The 18359-nt window shown below is 46.8% G+C and overlaps 1 pseudogene; it reads right to left on the bottom strand.

Annotated features, from left to right (window-relative positions):
- Positions 1-9019: 9019 nt before the first annotated feature.
- On the bottom strand, positions 9020-9574 carry LOC128044774 (60S ribosomal protein L17-like; annotated as a pseudogene).
- Positions 9575-18359: the final 8785 nt, after the last annotated feature.

Raw genomic sequence — 18359 nt, 5'->3', positions numbered from 1 at the left:
AACATACACTTGCGTGACATCTATGGGGCCGTGACTCGGATGTAACCTGGCTGAAACAACCTCCACGCGGAAGAGGCCAAGCACAGCAGGAGCCCAACTCAGTGAAGCTCCCGCGGTAGAGGTGGAACGTGAAGAAAATCTATCGCAGGGGAAGGCCCATCATGCTGGAAACCAGGACAGCGAAAAACAAACTCAGCAGAAAGGTCACGCGGCCCAGTCTCAGATCCCAGAAGACCTCCGGTTAAGAAACCTTGGACCACTGGACAAAACCCCGAGAGGGATTGTCAGAAGATCCTCTGATCAGTCCTGAGGAAATCTGGTACACTGATGGAAGCAGCTTTGTCTTGGATGGAAAAAGAAGAGCCGAGTATGCAGTAGTCTCCAATTTCGAGACCATAGAGGCTAAACCTCTGCCACCAGGTCAACAAGCTACAACATGCAGTGCCAGTTCAACAAAGATATAAAACTCCAGCCGACCATGAAAAATATCATACCCTTAGATGGACACTGCTATAAGGACTCTGAGACTTGAGACTAGCAAGAGGGGGAGGCCCAGTACCCCTCGCCACCCCAGTTCAGCAGGAAGTAGCCAGAAAGACCTCGACGCCCCTATTCCCAAAGAATTGGGCCTCCCATCTCTTGAGGGGGGAATGCTAGCTAGGTAGAATAGGGAAAAGGAGTCCAAAATGGTGGTGGCTAAAAAAACAAGGAAGGTCAAAAGAGGGTCCGAGGACCAGAGTGAAGACTTCAGGTAGAAGAAACAGCACTCCTCGCTAAGCCCAATTTGCATAGGGTGGGCCCAGGTGGAGGAAAACATATAAAAGGAGGAGTCAAAGCGCGCTCTCTCTCCCTCTTCCTCTCCTGCTTGCATGCGCTCTTTCTCTCTCTCTCTCTCTCCCCCTCTCCCATGTGCTCCTCCACTCTCTTCTCTTCAAGTTTTTGGGTTGGCATGCCCTCACGCTTCGAGGATGTATTCTCCTGCAATCTTCTAAATAAAATAGAGCTGTAACACTGAAAAAAAAAATATAAAAATAAAAAATAAAATAAAATAAAAAAGAAGTACATTAAGGCTGTATATTGTCACCCTGCTTATTTAACTTATATGCAGAGTACATCATGAGAAACGCTGGACTGGAAGAAGCACAAGCTGGAATCTAGATTGCCGGGAGAAATATCAATAACTTCAGATATGCAGATGACATCACCCTTATGGCAGAAAGTGAAGAGGAACTAAAAAGCCTCTTGATGAAAGTGAAAGAGAAGAGTGAAAAAGTTGGCTTAAAGCTCAACATTCAGAAAACGAAGATCATGGCAGCTGGTCCCATCACTTCATGGGAAATAGATGGGGAAACAGTGGAAACAGTGTCAGACTTTATTTTTGGGGGCTCCAAAATGACTGCAGATGGTGATTGCAGCCATGAAATTAAAAGACGCTTACTCCTTGGAAGGAAAGTTATGACCAACGTAAACAGCATATTGAAAAGCAGAGACATTACTTTGCCAACAAATGTCCGTCTAGTCAAGGCTATGGTTTTTCCAGTGGTCATGTATGGATGAGAGAGTTGGTCTGTGAAGAAAGCTGAGTGCCGAAGAATTGATGCTTTTGAACTGTGGTGTTGGAGAAGACTCTTGAGAGTCCCTTGGACTGCAAAGAGATCCAACCAGTCCATCCTAAAGGAGATCAGTCCTCGGTGTTCATTGGAAGGACTGATACTGAAGCTGAAACTCCAATACTTTGGCCACCTCATGCGAAGAGTTGACTCATCGGAAAAGACTCTGATGCTGCGAGGGATAGGGGGCAGGAGGAGAAGGGGACGACAGAGGATGAGATGGCTGGATGGCATCACTGACTCGATGGACGTGAGTCTGAGTGAACTCCAGGAGTTGGTGATCGACAGGGAGGCCTGGTGTGCTGCGATTCATGGGGTCACAGAAAGCCTGACACGACTGAGCGACTGAACTAAATTGAACTGGATGTATTAAAATCACACATTTTATTTAAATGCTTTTAAATGAAAACATTTAAATAATTAAACATATTTCAAATCTGTCATAGGAATAGTCAGTTCATAGAAACAACTTATACCATCAAAAACATAGTCATTAATGTGTTCATTAATAACCATATGTTGCTCTCTTAAGAGTTTTATCATTGGGCTTACTAAGTATAAATTAACTGTATTTGTAATAATTACAGGAATAAATACAATATTATTAATGTTTTATGGTAAGTATTAAATTCTGCTGAAAGAGGTATATGTTGAGCTGTCTATAGGAAGTTAAATAAAGGCATCTAGATTGTGGTATGGAGAAGGCAATGGCACCCCACTCCAGTGCTCTTGCCTGGAAAATCCCATGGATGGAGGAGCCTGGCAGGCTGCAGTCCATGGGGTCGCCAAGAGTCGGACACGACTGAGCGACTTCACTTTCACTTTTCACTTTTCACTTTCATACATTGGAGAAGGAAATGGCAGCCCACTCCAGTGTTCTTGCCTGGTGAATCCCAGGGACGGGGGAGCCTGGTGGGCTGCTGTCTATGGGGTCGCAGAGTCGGACACGACTGAAGTGATTTAGCAGCAGCAGATTGTGGTATGTGTTGTGTGAGTGTGTGTGAGGAAGAACGGGAGAAAACAGAATAGTAATACATTGAGAAGAGAGGCTTGGGAATTAAGGAAGCTCCTTGAGGTTATTTAGTGAAAGCCAATGCCAGTTGAAAAACTAAAGCAAGAGGGTACTTCCCTGGCAGTCATATGATTAAGACACTGCACTTACACTATAGGGGGCGAAGGTTTCATCCCTGGTCCAGGAACTGAAAAAACAAAAGCAAGAAAAGAACCAGAGAGGGCAGAATGCATGAATTTTACAACGAAGGAAAGAAAGGAAATTTTTTAGCCGTTTAAGAAAATACAAGTAAATATACATAAAGCATGCCAAAGAGTCTGTGTTCATAGTACATACAGTAGGTTAGACACTGTGTTACTGAATTTATACATTATGCAATAAATATTTAAGCACTTGCTATGTCCCAGGCACATACATGGTTATTTCTTCCTTTCTTGGCATTTTTACTTTCTGCATTTAACAGAAGAAACACTGTAGAATTTTCTACAATAACTTGAACTTTTCCCCACGGTATTAAAATTGCAAGAATTTTTTTTTAACATTTTTAAATACATTATGTCAGAGCCAGGGTGTGAATATGGGTGAGTTTTAAAAGAACCAATGGGCTGTCTCTTTTGTGAATGAGTGGTGCCATTCCTTTTCATCTCAGTCCAAAGCACTCTCTCAGGATATAGTTTCTGAGACACACCACTCTCCTTATTCATTCATTCATTTTCTATTAGACCTCAGGTGCAATGAACTGAATTGGTCACACTCCCCAGTGCATGGCTCCTCATCACTTGTTTACTCAAGGACTTTTAAAACTTTTCTATTCCCCTCCCCGCCTTTTCATCTCTTCTCTATTCTTTGCCTCTGCCCCATGAGTCCTTCCTCCTATGTGTGTTTTTTTTTTAATTGGGGTACAGTTACTTTTATAATGTTGTGTTAGTTTTTGCTGTACAACAAAACGAATCAGCCACCTGTGTACATATATCCCCTCCCTCTGGGAACTCCCTCCCTGCGGCTCGTCTAGGTTACCACAAAGCACCAAGCTGACCTCCCTGTGCGATACAGGAGGCTCCCACCAGCTGTCTATTTTACACGTTAGTGCACATCATGCTCCTTTTCTTTAATATCTATCTTTTCTATCTAATTTTTCTTCATTTATTAGGTCTAGGTTAGAGGACTCACCAGAATGGCAGCTGAACTGGCTGCTCTGACCTCATTTTACTGACAAATCAGGAAATGGGCAAAGCACTGCAGAAAGTACTCATCAGAGGAAGAAAAGGTGGGCTGAGTGGCTCCCTGGTTCCTGCCTTGTTCTCGTCATGGAGAGTGGTCTCAGCATCTCCTGAAGACTGAGGAAGTCTCCAGATCACAGGAAGGCAGAACTGGGGGCTCACTGCCTTTTGCGCCTTTTTGGCCTGGAGGATCACGACCAAGGTTAGGGATGAGGTTGCTTCAGGCATCTCAGCCCAGACTCTACAGTGACCTGTAAGAGAGCTGGGGTGGGGCTGGTTGGGGTGAGAGAGCCTCAAAGGTCAAGGTTTCTGCTTGGCAATAATATTCTTCTTTCCAGATGTCTTAGATATTTGGAGATTTTTTTCATGCTATTCCCCTATTGAAGAAGAGGGAATGAGCTTTTGTGGATTAATATTTAGCAGAGACTCAAAGCTTGGCAGAGGCCGTGTAATGCCCCATGATCTGTGTGACATGGGCCTATAGCCTCCTGGGCTTCCCTGTGTGTCAGCAGCATATTTCCTGAGATCCTCTCCAGGGCAGTTCTAAAGGACCATCATAACGTTTTCACATCGTATGTAATGGTCTCCTCCCACTGCATGGAACAGACAGCTTGCACACCTACGAGATAGGGACAGAGACAAAAGCCGAATGGGGAAGGAGGGGCTGAGGAAGGCATGTTTTTAAGCCCTGACTCAGTCTATTTTCTGTCGAGTCACTTTCGGTCTCAGTTTTCAGTTCTATCGGCCCCGAGAGGTCACTGGGGACAGCTACTTTGACTCTTGCAAACTGAACTGAGGGCATGGCTGCCGTGACAGCTGGAGTTAAGAGTGTGGCTGGACGGGCCCCAGGCTCAGCTGTGCCTGTAGTGACAAGGACACAGCCGCAGTCGCCTCCACCTCCCTCTCCTGACTCCTCCCTACTCAGTGAGCGTGCCAACAAAAAATCCCACCCAGTGGCCTCCTGAAGGAGGCGAGGGGGGTGGTGGAGCCCACAGCAGAGGGTGAGCAGGGGGTGAGGAGGGTTTGCATCTGTGATGTCCAGTGAGGCTCAAGCCCCACTCCTGCAGGAGTACACGCAGCTCCCACCCTGAGGCTGGGTGGGCACCCAGGAGTTTTACGGTGTGGTGACTTGGGCAGAATGACCCTCTTTGGTGAACTCTTCTGTAATTTCTTATTGTTGTTCAGGGTCATGTGAACTCAGACAGGGGGCCAGCTCAGCCTTCTGGGGGCACTTCAGACTGGTGTACAGAGGTGACCCCTCTGTCATCAGAACTTGGTGACCATCTACAGCTGCTGCATGCAAGGTCCTCCCCAGATTACACAACCCATGTCAGACCACAGTAAGCTCTGTCCTGACCTGAAACAAGAGCTCAGAACTGTGAAGGGTGACCATTTCCCCATTTTCTGTGCACAAGAGCACTTCTCATAAACAAAGTAGTATGCATTTGTTTTTAAGTCAGTTTCCGAGAATTTCACAGACCAAATCCATTGACCTAGATAGACATTACCAGATCCCACTTCCTCTGTCTATTGGCTGTGGGACTCTGGGCAAGTTATTTGAGCCTCAGTTTCCTCCTTTATAAAATGGGAGTAAAAACTGCCAACTCACCTCGGAGGGTTATTATAAGGATTAAATGAGTTCCGTCAAGTAACAAGCTCATCACAGAGCCCGGGATATTCACTGAGCCATAAATGTTAGCTCACACTATGATTTTTACTTACCTCTGTTCCATGCTTTTCCAAGAGAAAACACATTAGCCATGAGATTTCACCAAGAAATCACTACTACCCACCCTCAGAGAGATGTTGGGATCAGCCAATCAGAACTCAGCAAGGACTTCCTTATAAGGCATGTGCCCCCAGATGGGTGGGCTCCCACCAGCTATCAGAGCCCCATAACTGAGCAGTGGTGGTGAATGGAATACTTTTGAAGGTAGCATAGAGCAATTGAAAAAACAAGTCACCCATCAATGGCAAGCAATTACAAAATGTTTAACTTATTACAAGAATATCTGCAAGTGGGAGGGGATGGAACATGGGCAGATTCCAAACCAGCTTGTTCAAAAGGGCAAAGTGGGCACCAGGGGAAAATGGTTTGTTTCCCAAGGGCCTTCTTCTGAGGACTCCCTGCTTTCTAGTGCCTTCTCCTGGGAAATACCAAGGGGCTTCGGGTGCCATTCTGACAGGCACCTGGAGGTGTTTCTAGTGTTGTCCCAATGCCTCTTATTTAAAGCTTGGAAACTTTTCCAGGAGACCAGGCTTCTCTTGTTTGGATTAGAAGAGTGAGCTTTTTTTTTTTTTTTAACAGCTTGTCTGAAGAGAAATGTCAGCGTTGGGATAAAAGTATGGAAAAACAGAGGACAAGAGTTAACAAGCCACACCTCTTAGGCTAGTAGACCAACAGGATTGGGAGCTGCCTTTGAATATCCTGACTCTGCACATCCTGGCTTCTGTATCACCTCACTGCACCACTAAGTTTGGAGAGAGGAATGAGAGGCAGTTAGGAGTAGTGGAAATATAAGTAGCTTTCATTCGCATGGCCTTTTGCAGTTTACGAAGCTTTCTTAAGGATGTCTTCATGAGCACCTCCCAACAACCCTGAGAGGAGGAAGGATCACTGTTCCCACCTAGCAGATGATGGAACTAAACTTGACTTGCTTACCTTTAGAAGCTCTGGGTTCACAGCCTGGTTGCGCCACTCATTTTGTGTAGCCAGAGACAAGTCATTTAACTTCTTTTCAAAAATTATCTAATTCTTTATTTGGCTGCATTGGGTCTTAAATGCATCATGCAAGCTCTTTTGTTGTGGCACACAACTCTCTAGTTGTGGCACGAGGGCTCAGTAGTTGTACATAGGCACTGGAATGTGCTGGCTTAGTTGCCCCGTGGCATGTGGAATCTTAGTTCCCCCACCAGGGATCAAACCCAAGTACCCCACATGGCAAGGTGGATTCTTAACACTGGACCATCAGGGAAGTCCCTGTTTAACTTCTTTAGTGTCAGTTTCCTCTATAAAATATGGGGGTTGGATTAGCTGATCTTAAAGATCCTTTCAGTTCTAATGTTCTCCAACTCCTCTTCTCAGCTTACAAACCACGGTTAGTGAACGTCCATTCTGTACAGATGGCCATTCCAGTCAAGGACTCCCATCTCAGATGGAAACATTTGAGTTCCCCTCTCCTCCGTGCTGCTAGGGACACTTAGGCACCCACTTAAACACTAGAAGCTTCAGAGACTCTTCCTCCCTGTCATTTATACTTACTGAGGAGCCAAGGCACTCAGAGCTTCTGCCACTGTGGTGGCCCCAAGGAAAATGGGTTCTGCCCACTGAGGTGGTGCAGAGGAAAGGACCTCCAGGCCTATGCTGAGGCTGTGCTTGGTGAAGATGGCATCCCATATCGGAAGGCAGGATGACTTCTGTTGGAATCAGACTTTAAAGGTTGCTTGAGTTCTGTAGTGTTCAGATACTACAGTTAACTGCATTGTGAGTTCAATGGGCTCTTGTGTGATAACCCAGAAGCCTCACCCTCCTATTCATTGTTTCTCTGAAGCAAGCATGCGAAGTTTCAACACATGTGATTCAGGAACACAACCTATCTGTAGGCGGCACACTGCCCTGACTTGTAACTTCACCATCATTCTTTTTTCTTTTTTAATATTTATTTATGGCTGCGTCTGGTCTTAGTTGCAGCATGCAGGATCTTCATTATGGCGTGCGTTCAGTAGTTACAGCACTCAGGCTTAGTTGCCTTGGACGCAGCCTTTGGGATCTTTGTCCCCCAACCAGGGATTGAACCTGAGTCTCCTGCATTGGAAAGCTGATTTTTTAACCCCTGGACCACAGGAAAGTCCCTTCACCATCATTCTTAACCTTTCAGGGTTGTGTTTTCCCAGTCTTGGGGCCAGAGCCCAGCATATAAGCATGCTCAATAAATGATCTCAGATGGCTGCCGTTCTCTTAAATAACCATTCTCCTCATTGCTGAGTGGCAGCGTTCCCCCAAAGTCTTTATAAGACTAAGCAGCATGTCAGCCTCAGGTTATAGATGTGCAGTGGGAGGAAAGGGACCCAGGCCGCGCAGTGGATCGCATCCTAGTGTTTGGACACTGACGCCATGCCTGTCCTGGCACAGCCCTGGACTGGGAGAGGTGCGGGAAATTCTTGGCCTTCTCGGTAGCATTTCTTATCTAGTGCTGGCCTCACCTGTCATAAAACAAGGCGGTAGGAAGTGTTTGGGGCTTAAAAGTTCAGAGTCCTGAGCTCAGAATGACTACTCTTACTTTTCAATTATCTATAGAACTGTTCCCCGTGAAAGTTTATAAACTCTGCTAGCCAACACAAGTTGGTCAAGTATGTATTTCAACTCTTTGTGCTTGCTAAGAGTGCACAACATAACGGGAGGAACAGGCATTTATAAATAACTCTGATACCAGGCAGACAGATAAGTGCTAGACCAGATACACTGGAGATACAAATGCAGTGTCTTGAGAGACTATTTTAGACTAGAGGATCTTAAAAGGATTTCCAAGAGACATGAGGTTAGACCTAGGCATCAGAGAAAAACAGATTTTCCATGGTAGGCTTGAGAGAAGGTAAGGGAAGCTGCAGAAGGGAAGGAGAATAAGCAGAGAGGAAGGCGTGAGTCAGGCAGGAAGTAGGGGAGAGACAGGGGAAGCGCTGACCGGCTGGTGTGGGTAGGTGTCCTGAGGAGAAAGCCAGAAAGGGTGGCTATAGTGTAACTGGGGAGAGGGCTGTAATGTAACTGACGGAGGCTGTAGTGTAACTGGGGATGAGGCTATAGAGTAACTGGAGGAGGCTGTAGTGTAATTGGAGAAGGTTACAGTGAATCTGTGGAGGAAGTGGGAACAGGCTTAGGAGCTGGACTTGAATCAGTGAGGGTCCACTGAAGGCGGGAGTGCCACGCCATGCCACATTTGTGTTCCAGGGGAGTCACTGCAGCTTCAGAATGGAGGATGGGCTCATGTTGGGTGATGGAGCCTGGGCACCTGAGCAGAAGCCTGGGCAGCATGTTTGGGCTTCTAAAATTAGACAGGCAGAAATGTTGGATGAGAGGAAGAGACACCACAAAGTGCTTGTTAAAGGTTGTTATAGTTCAGACGTGTGTGTTTTTATTTTTATTTTTTTTTACTTTTACTTGCATTTATTTTTGGCAGCATTTATTCCCGGGCCATAAGCTTTTGTTTCTTCAGTTTCTTCTGGGATCTCTGTTTCTTCTGTGCAGCCTCCTCTCCTGGTTTAGGAACGATCTGTTCTTTTTCAGTAAGGATCATCTCACTGTGGCAGGGAGAGCTCACGTAGGGGCGGATCCGACCGTGCGCTCTGTGAGTCCTGCGCCGCATCTTGGGGGCTTTGTTCACTTGGATGTGCTCAATGACCAGAGAATCTACATCTAAGCCCTTACGTTCAGCATTACCCTCTGCATTTTTGAGCATGTGTAGTAAAAATTCGGCACTCTTTCTGGGCCACTGACCCTGCATCCAGCCGCACTGTTTGGCCTGTGCACACCTACCAACTCCACCGACGTAACAACGGAATGGCACGCATTGCTTCCTTTAAGTGACCTCCTGCAGGTACTTGCTGGCTTTTCGGATATGAATTCCCTTTATGGCCTCGGCAGTTTCACGAGTGTTGTTAAAGTGAACACAAAGATTTGAACCTCTTGATTTGCATGATTTTGTGAGGCTTTCTGGGTCAAGTGAATAGCGCACCATTTTTAGGGGTCACCTCAGGCCGCTTACCGGAAAAGCCATGTGTGTTTTTAGAGATGATCTTACATAAACACAGCCACTGTTCTTCTGGTAACCCTTTCATGAGATGTTCCTCTGCTCAGAAAGTTACAGCAGTTCCCTACTGCCTATAGGATCAAATCCAGGTTTTCCCTACAGACCTTCAGAATTGTCGATTAACTCGATCCTTCATGGTTTCCTCCCCACTGTAGTTCTCTTTGGACCAGGAGAGACTTCTCTGGTCCTGCCAGGGTTCCTGGCCCTGCAGGCCTCTCCCCTCTCAAGTGAGGCCGTATAACACCCCATCTGCATCTCCCACATAGGCTTGAAAAGATTGGCCCACATATAAGTTAGTTCCAGTTCCTGCTCCATTCAGCATGTCCCTTCCTGCTAGGGCAATCTGGGCCTCACACTCATCCTCCCTGAGCTATGACGGAAGGGAGACTAATAGCTCATCCAGTCCCACAGGAGGGAGGGATTGACATGGAGTGAAGTGGGTAAGGCCCAGCCACGTATCACTCCCTGCCTCACAACTTGATTACGGCTGCTCAGGTGGGCCAGTTGCCTATATGAGCTTCCAGGACATTGTATTCAAAGAGCTGCACAATACAAAAGGACTTTCAGTACATTGACCTAGACCTGACCAGCCTCTTTTTGATGCAAAAATGAAGTACAGTGTTGTAAAGACTTGCTCTTTCCATTTGCTTCTTGGTCAGGCACCTACAGGGCTTCCTCTGCTCAGGGGTATAGAATCCGCCTGCAGCGCAGGAGATGCAGGAGACATGGGTTCAATCCCTGGGTTGAGAAGATCCCCTGGAGGAGGAAATGGCAACCTACTCCAGTATTCTTGCCAGGAAAATCTGAAGGACAGAGGAGCCTGTCAGGTTACAGTCCATGGGGTCACAAAGAGTTGGATATGATTGAAGCAACTGAGCACAGCATTATGATAGTGCTAGTTTCTATAACAAAAAATGGTGGTTTAACGCAAATAAATGTTGATTTTTTGATCATGTAATTGTTCAGTGCGCATGTTTCTCATTGGTAGGTTGCAGCATTCCTTCATGCTGTCTTGTGGCTCCACTCTTTCCTGGAAACTCGGAGTTCTTAACATTCGTATGGCAGACAGGAGAAGAAAAAGTGGATTTCCCTCATCAGCTTCTTAAAAGTCTCAGCCTGGAAATGACATCATTTCTACTCATATTCCGTGGGTGATAGTTAGTTACATAGATACAAGAGATGCTGGGGAATGAAATCTACCCCATTGTCAGTTCCATACTCTATGAATACTGGGTGGACCACTAGCCATGACCAAGCGACTCAGAACAACACATCACAGGCACCTACAGGGGCACAGAGGCAGGGGCTTAAGCACGAGGGCGGGGAGACCCTGTCCCAGGGCCTTGGAATTTCCACTCGTTCTCTTTCTGGGGACAGCAGTTGTTCAGTACAACTTATTTTGAGAAACTATAATCCTTGAGCCAGAAGGTGGTGGCTTCAGGAATCTATATTGGGCAGGAGTTGGGGAAGCAATGTGAGGAGAGAATGATGGGGCTGTGGTATGTGGTGGTGTTAGAGGTGGAGGGTAGGCAGTAGTCTTGGGCAAGAAAGCCAACTTCACTGCCACCATCAGGCGCCCCGCCCCCTGGCAAAAAGGCCCTCGGAGGTACTTGTTTTCAGGAATCAAATCCTACTTCTCTGAAGCACCTGTTCCTAACAATGTCTGTTTCAGGGTTTATTTTTACTCAATGTTCGCTACATCCGCCCTCTGCAAAGTTCTGAAGAAGCTATGGATTAAAGTGGGACCAGGCATCGGGTCTACCTTATCAGAGGGAAACATCTAGAACCACGGTATTCCCTTCCCTTCACCTCTCAGGAAAGCCTGCCTTGGGTCAAAAGGAAGTGAGGCTCCTGTATTGAGGGGTGGTGGCAGCTGCAGTGTTCTCTCTATGCACAGGTTGTCAATGGTGGAGTTGCCCCAACCGGACGGCACCTAGTGGGCGAGCTCTACTTGACCTCATTTCCCCCTATTGTGTATCCTCTGCTCTTCCCAGTCCTAGGCACATACCATGTTCATTCTTTCAATGAGGGCTGGGCATGGGCCAACCAGGCAGTTTCCCAAAGTTCCATTTACAAGAATTACGGAAACATGTCCAGGTTGTTAACCATCCCTGAATATAATGAAATAAAAGAAAATATGTTTATCAGAATATCTCTTTTGTTTTTAAATGAGAGGATATTCGCTTTACAAGGTTGCGTTGGTTTCTGCCATACAAAAAGTGAATTAACCATAAAAATACATATGTCCCCTCTCTCATACCTCCCTCCCAACCCTCCTCAGAATATCTCTTAAGGAGAATACTAAATGTGTTCCATTCATTTACTATGGGGCTTTCCTGGTGGCTCAGTGGTAAAGAATCCACCTGCCGATGCAAGAGATACGGATCTGATCCCTGGTCAGGGCATCTTCCTGGAGAGGGAAACAGCAACCCATTCCAGTATTCTCGTCTGGAGAATCTCATGGACAGAGGAGCGTGGCAGGCATGCTGTAAGTAATATTCCTGACAGAAGCATGGTGGGCAGAGAGAGCAAATGCAGAAATATCTGTTTCAGTGGGACTTCCCTGTAACTCAGTTGGTAAAGAGGCTTTAGTCTGCCTCAGGAGACCTGAGTTCAGTCCCTGGGTTGGGAAAATCCTTTGGAGAAGGGAATGGCAACCCACTCCAGTATTCTTGCCTGGAGAATCCCATGAACAGAGGAGCCTGGAGGGCTACAGTCCATGGGGTCACATAGAGTCGGACATGACTAGCAACTAACACACTTACTATTTCAATGAGAAGCAAATTTCCGCCCCCTTCATGATAAAAGGATTTAATGCAGTCAGTCTTCCAGGCAAGTGGTTGACAGGCACCTCTCAGTCATGGTACCATATTGAGGGTTCAAGCTTCTGGGAAGTTCGATACTCAGCAGTGATGGTGGCCAGGTCAGCCTAGGTAAAGTCTCTTGCATGTTGTAGCCTTTCGATAATCTTAACCCCGCCACCAGGATGAGGTTCCTAACCTCACTAAGCAAATACTGGGGTGACTTGGGAAAGAGGCGAACACTCAAAGGGCAAGATATCTTGTACATTGTTTGAGAGCCTCTTGCACTGTGCACATCTTTGGAAGAACATTCTCATGGAACGAATCTATTTCACATCCTGGGCCCATTATGACTGGTCCATTCATACACTTCTTTCCCAAAATTCCTTGTCACACATCTTTCAGTCTTATCTCTTCAAATTCCCTAACTATTTTTTCAAATCATTAGTCATTGTCTCTGAATTGGCTTCAATCCAGAGGGCAGGTCATTTCCTCTTCCAGACAAAGTGTATGATGACAAGAACCAATCAGAGCTCTGCTCCATGGTAGAATTTCTCTCCTATACCGTCCTTTAGGGCCACCCCTTAAATAGAGGTGTAAGCAGAACGTTATTTGTGACCCCTTATAGAACTGAAGGACTGATCTTGTCTCTCCAAAATACTTGCAGGCCAGAACTATTCCTATATTTTAACCAACCCATTAGCATTAGACAGATGAACAGAGGAGATGAGTGGGATCTCAGGGCAGGCTACAATTTATCTATATCTACAAATACCACCCTCGCTGATCTGCTAAGATGGAAGTGGGAGAGAGAAAACACCGTTAAAGCAGCACGCGTAGTGGGACAGGGCACAGGCCTGGAGAGAAGGCGTGATTGGAACCGATTCTGAACCCAACTAGCTCTGAGGCTAGCGAAAACTCACTCTCTTATCTCACCTTCTAAAATGGGAACAAACACATCAGGGTTTTATTGTGGCAAATTGCCTTCTTTTTCAGTTATGCAGCGAGTATTTCAGAGACAGCCTGGCCTGTGGAGAGATTTGGGTTCTGGTCTCAGTTCTGCCATAACTCACTGAGCGACTCTGGGCAACACACACAAGATGGAAGCTACAGGAAACCGATTTTAACTAAAAAAGAAAACTAAGTTTCTAACAGATCCATCTGAAGATTGGCTGGGCTGTCTTGGAAAAAGGCGTAATGATAACTAATACTTATTAAGTAATCATTTGATACTAGGTATTATTTCCTTCATTTATTCTTCACAACAAGCCTATGAGTTAGATACTATTATACTATTTCCTAGATGAGAAACAAGAGCTCAGGGAGGTTTTATAAGTAGAAAGCTAGGCTCTGACTCTGGGTCTGAGAAGCCAGGCAAATTAAACCTAACCATTCCAGGGACTTTGTCAATGGAACTTTCAGGATAAGCTGGGCAACCACTGGCAGACAGCAGCAATTAGGAGGTTGGCCTAAACGACTGCTCAGCACTGAGGTTCCAGAATTCTTGATCCTCCAGGATTCAGTTTCCTGGAAAAAGCGAGTTAAATTTGATTGCTAGAGGCCTCTCCCTATTTAAAAAGCCTATGGTTCATATGAGAGGGACAGAGGGCAACAGAAAAGTCAGATGTACTCTGACGTTCCGGGGCTTATGTGGGAAGACGAGTCATATACACATGCATCCATCTGCCCGTGACCCTGGGCTCTGCTGGGTAGGGAGAGAAGGTCAGCAGGGTGGACAGAAAGTGTTGGAAAGAGTGAGCAGGGGGCTCGGGATGGCAGGGTGTAAGTGGGTGCCAGGGAAAGGAAGCAGAAGAGCGCACATTGGAAAAGCCAGAGGTGTTTTCCTTTGAAAGCGTAGCTGCCACCTGAGCTGCTCTCTCCACGCCCTGACAGCTCCCAGCCCGGCTGTCAGAGGGCACCTTTCACTCTCTCTACCAGCTGAAGTGCCCTGGCGGTCCGAACTCAACACCTCCACACTCATGGTCTCCTGCATGAACCTGACACAGGAGGCCCAGAGAAAAGCCAGCATCACTTGGGCTGCCTCCCTCACCCAGAAAGCCCTTTGGCATAAGGGAAGCTATAAATGTGAAGATAGAGGCCCCTGTGTGTGTGTATGGGGGTGGTGGTGGTGGTGGTGTATGCATGCATGCATATGTGTGTGCATCTGTAGCAACTTTTAATTTTCCCCAAATCTTTAGACTATTTGAGGAACGGGGAAGAAGAGAGGCAAGTTAGTGGCAGTGAAGTCCTTGGTTAACTGGGGAGGGGAGAATAATTTCTTCCCACACTTTTAATTCCTTTCCCACTGAAAATTTGAACAGAAATAGGGAGCTGTCATGGTTGTCAGTGGTGGGTGGGTGGGGGAACAGCGCAGCAGGGATGTTGTGGATAGAGGGACACAGGGGCATAAGAGCAGCAAGCAGCCTGACTATTTCCAAGGCTGGAGCTCCAGATGCACTGCCTGGGGGAGGCGAGCTCTTGGGATAAAGCACTGTATAATGGCCCAGTGTCTGCTGGAGTGCCGTGGCCCTGCCATGCTCGGTGGAAGATTCCTTCGGTGCCACTTCGCTGCGCACAAGCAGTACAAGCAGAAGGACATGCCCTTTTGGAAACTAGTCTCTAGATTAAGTGAGGCCGCTGAAGATTATGTGGAATTCAGGGAAATAACAGAGAACAGCTTCAGTTCAGCTTGGCAGATGTTTTCTGGCATCTTCTGCCTGCCCCACATTGTCCTAAATGCCTGAGGCACAGGGTCTCGGAGGTAAAGATCCCTACAGGCAGACAAGACTGACACACAAGAAACGGAGAATGCCTATACCTGCTGGACTTCTGAATGCTGTCAGATGTCAGGATTTGTGACCTGCACACCTATACTTATTCCAAGAGAGAACTGCCAACCTTGGCTTGGACTGAATGCTCTACAGTTCTGAGTACAGTGATAAAAGCTAGATTTTCAGATTTGAATTTTCTGATTTGAAATTTCCAGATTTCAAACTGGAATCATTGGTTCAGTCTGGATTCCCCAGGGAGCAGAGCCTGAGGCAGAGACTGATGTGATAACACTCTATCAGGGTGTACAGTTCCAGGAGTAAGAATGGGAAGCAAGGACAGAGAAGCAGGGAAGGATTCAAAATAGGAAGACACATTATCAAACTGGGCATTGGTAAGTGCAGTGGGCTGCTCAGCCCACTGTGGAGAAACCCTAGTGACCAGGCCTTGGAACCATCAGGGGCGTGGTGGCAGGGGCAGAGGAGGGGCTTCTGTCTCCACTGTTCAGAGGTGCACCTTGTGTTTGCACTGATGACCCCCCACTTCCGGTTGTCCATGTGCCAGTGTAGGTGCTGAGCAGAGCTCTACCACGGGGTCGGTAGGGCACCCTGGAGTGGGGTCAGATGCACCTTGGGTGGCTGATCAACACCCACTGGCAATTGAAATAAGAGGCAGGTAAGGCAGAGAAGGCAATGGCAACCCACTCCAGTACTCTTGCCTGGAAAATCCCATAGTCAGAGGAGCCTGGTAGGCTGCAGTCCATGGGGCCGCTAAGAGTCGGACACAACTGAGTGACTTCACTTTCGCTTTTCACTTTTATGCATTGGAGAAGGAAATGGCAACCCACTCCAGTGTTCTTGCCTGGAGAATCCCAGGGACCGGGGAGCCTGGTGGGCTCCTGTCTATGGGGTCGCACAGAGTTGGACTTGACTGACGTGACTTCGCAGCAACAGCAGCAGCAGCAAGGCTGACAAGGGGCTCCCCTAGTGGCTCAGTTGGTAAAGAATCTGCCTGCAATCAGGAGACTGCCTGCAGGAAACCTGAGTTCAGTCCATGGCTCAGGAAGATCCCTTGGAGAAGGAAACCTACTCCAGTACTTGGCAACCTACTCCTGTATTCTTGCTTGGGAAATACTACGGACACAGGAGCCTGGTGGGCCACAGTCCATGGGGTCATGAGAGTCAGGCAACTTAGCGACTAAACCACCACCACCACCAAGGCCGATAGGATCTGAAGTGATACGTAAAAGGGTCTAATATACCCATTACCCTCTCCTGGAATTAATTTTGTTGAATAAATAAATAAACGTTCACAGAGAGCTGAAACCTCTTAGTTATCTCTGGCATCCTTCTCCTGCCACCATCCCCACTTCATTCCTCACCAGCCACCAAGTCCGTGGTTGAGGCTCTGTCTGTGGCCCCTCACTTCATCCCCAGATCAAAAGGGGATGGATGATCAGCCTCGATGGTCTTCCCTCCACAGCCCACCGGCCTTAGTTGACTTCAAGAACAGCACTGATCACCCCGCTCCCCAGATGCCCAAAGAAACTCAGGGCTCCTTACCACCTACAAGGTGAAAGGCACACTTTCAAGAATCCTCTTGCCCCTTGCCCTCATCTTCCCCCTCAATGTTCCTTTCTGGGCCCCTCCCAGCTCCTGGAACATTCCATCCTATTTCTTCCCACTAGAAAGTCTTCTCTCTCTACATAGTAAAATCTTATTCATCTTGCACACCCAAGTTCAAGGGGCACCTATTTAGTGATTCTTTTCCTGAGCTCTCCCTCTCCCGAGGTCCTCTCCTTTCTCTGCGAACTACATTGCTGCCTTCCTCTGAGAACTACATTGCTGCTTTCCTCTCATTTACCCTTCTGTGCTTCTGCCTTGTGCTTTAGCATCATTCTCCTCTCCCCCTAGGTCTGAGCATCTGAGGGCAGGCTTCTCTCCCACTGATAACCTTCTAAATCATCCAAACAATGCCTGGTGGTCCACGGCCCTGACCTGATGTGGAGTGGGCACTGTCCACACCCACCACACTGAGGGTGCGGGTCATGCCTCCCACGCTCCCTCAGAAGCTCAGCTATTTCCAGAGACACAGCTGGCAGACCATCCACCGTCACGTAGTCGGCAGCCCAGACCCTGGGGTGGGTGCCTCCTGCTTAGTCTTATTCCATTTAAGGGTGGCAGTCAGAGCCCAAACAAAGAAAAATGTTCCCAGGCATGAGAACTGCGGAAATGAAGAGAGGCAGCTCCTGGCAGCTGCCCCAGGGAGACACCAAATTTAGCCCAAAGGTTGAATATAAATATAATTTAAATGTTTTAATTACAAAAATAACATTAAAATACTTTAGAAAATAAAGAGAATTAAAGCACCCCCACAGATCCACCATACCGGCATGACTGTTTTCATTTTTGTTCTTTTCAGGCCTTTGTTCTTATAAATATCTATTTTACACGTTATAATCATAGCATAAGTACAATTTTGTGTGTTGCCTTTGTACTAAAAATATATATGATAAGGTAGGTTTCCCTGGTGGCTCAGATGGTAAAGATTCCGCCTGCAATGCGGGAGACCCGGGTTCGATTCCTGGGTCAGGAAGATCCCCTGCAGAAGGGCATGGCAACCCATTCCAGGATTCTGTCTGGAGAATCCCATGGACAGAAGAGCCTCGCGGGCTACAATCCTTAAGGTCGTAAACAGTTGGACATGACTGAGCGACTAACACTAGGTGAAGCCCACTATAGACTGAGAGATGAGTGTGTGTATCACAGTTCTGCCACCTACAAGCTGTGCAGCTTATTGCATCTTTCTGTTTCCTTATCTGTAAAGTGGGGTCAACTGATCTCATAGGATTATTATAAGGGTAAAATGATCATTCATGAAATCTCAGCACAGAGCCAATGAAAGAGTTAGAGGTCAACAACTGCAAACTTGTTATGTGATTATTACCAAAATATGTGGGTTTCTTTTTTTTTTAATTGACTTGTCCCTAGCCAACGACACCCTACAGTTTTTTACACTGGGTTTCAAATGCGTAATTTTACCTCAAACATTTGCAAGCTTAAATCCCTCCAAGTTATATTTCAGCTTAATTTTTTTCTTTCTCCAATCTTTATTTTTTCTTAATATGCATATATTTTATTGAA

This window comes from Budorcas taxicolor, chromosome 3, assembly GCF_023091745.1.
Source record: "Budorcas taxicolor isolate Tak-1 chromosome 3, Takin1.1, whole genome shotgun sequence".
Classification (NCBI taxonomy): domain Eukaryota; kingdom Metazoa; phylum Chordata; class Mammalia; order Artiodactyla; family Bovidae; genus Budorcas; species Budorcas taxicolor.
This window is presented reverse-complemented; position numbering and strand designations above follow the sequence as displayed.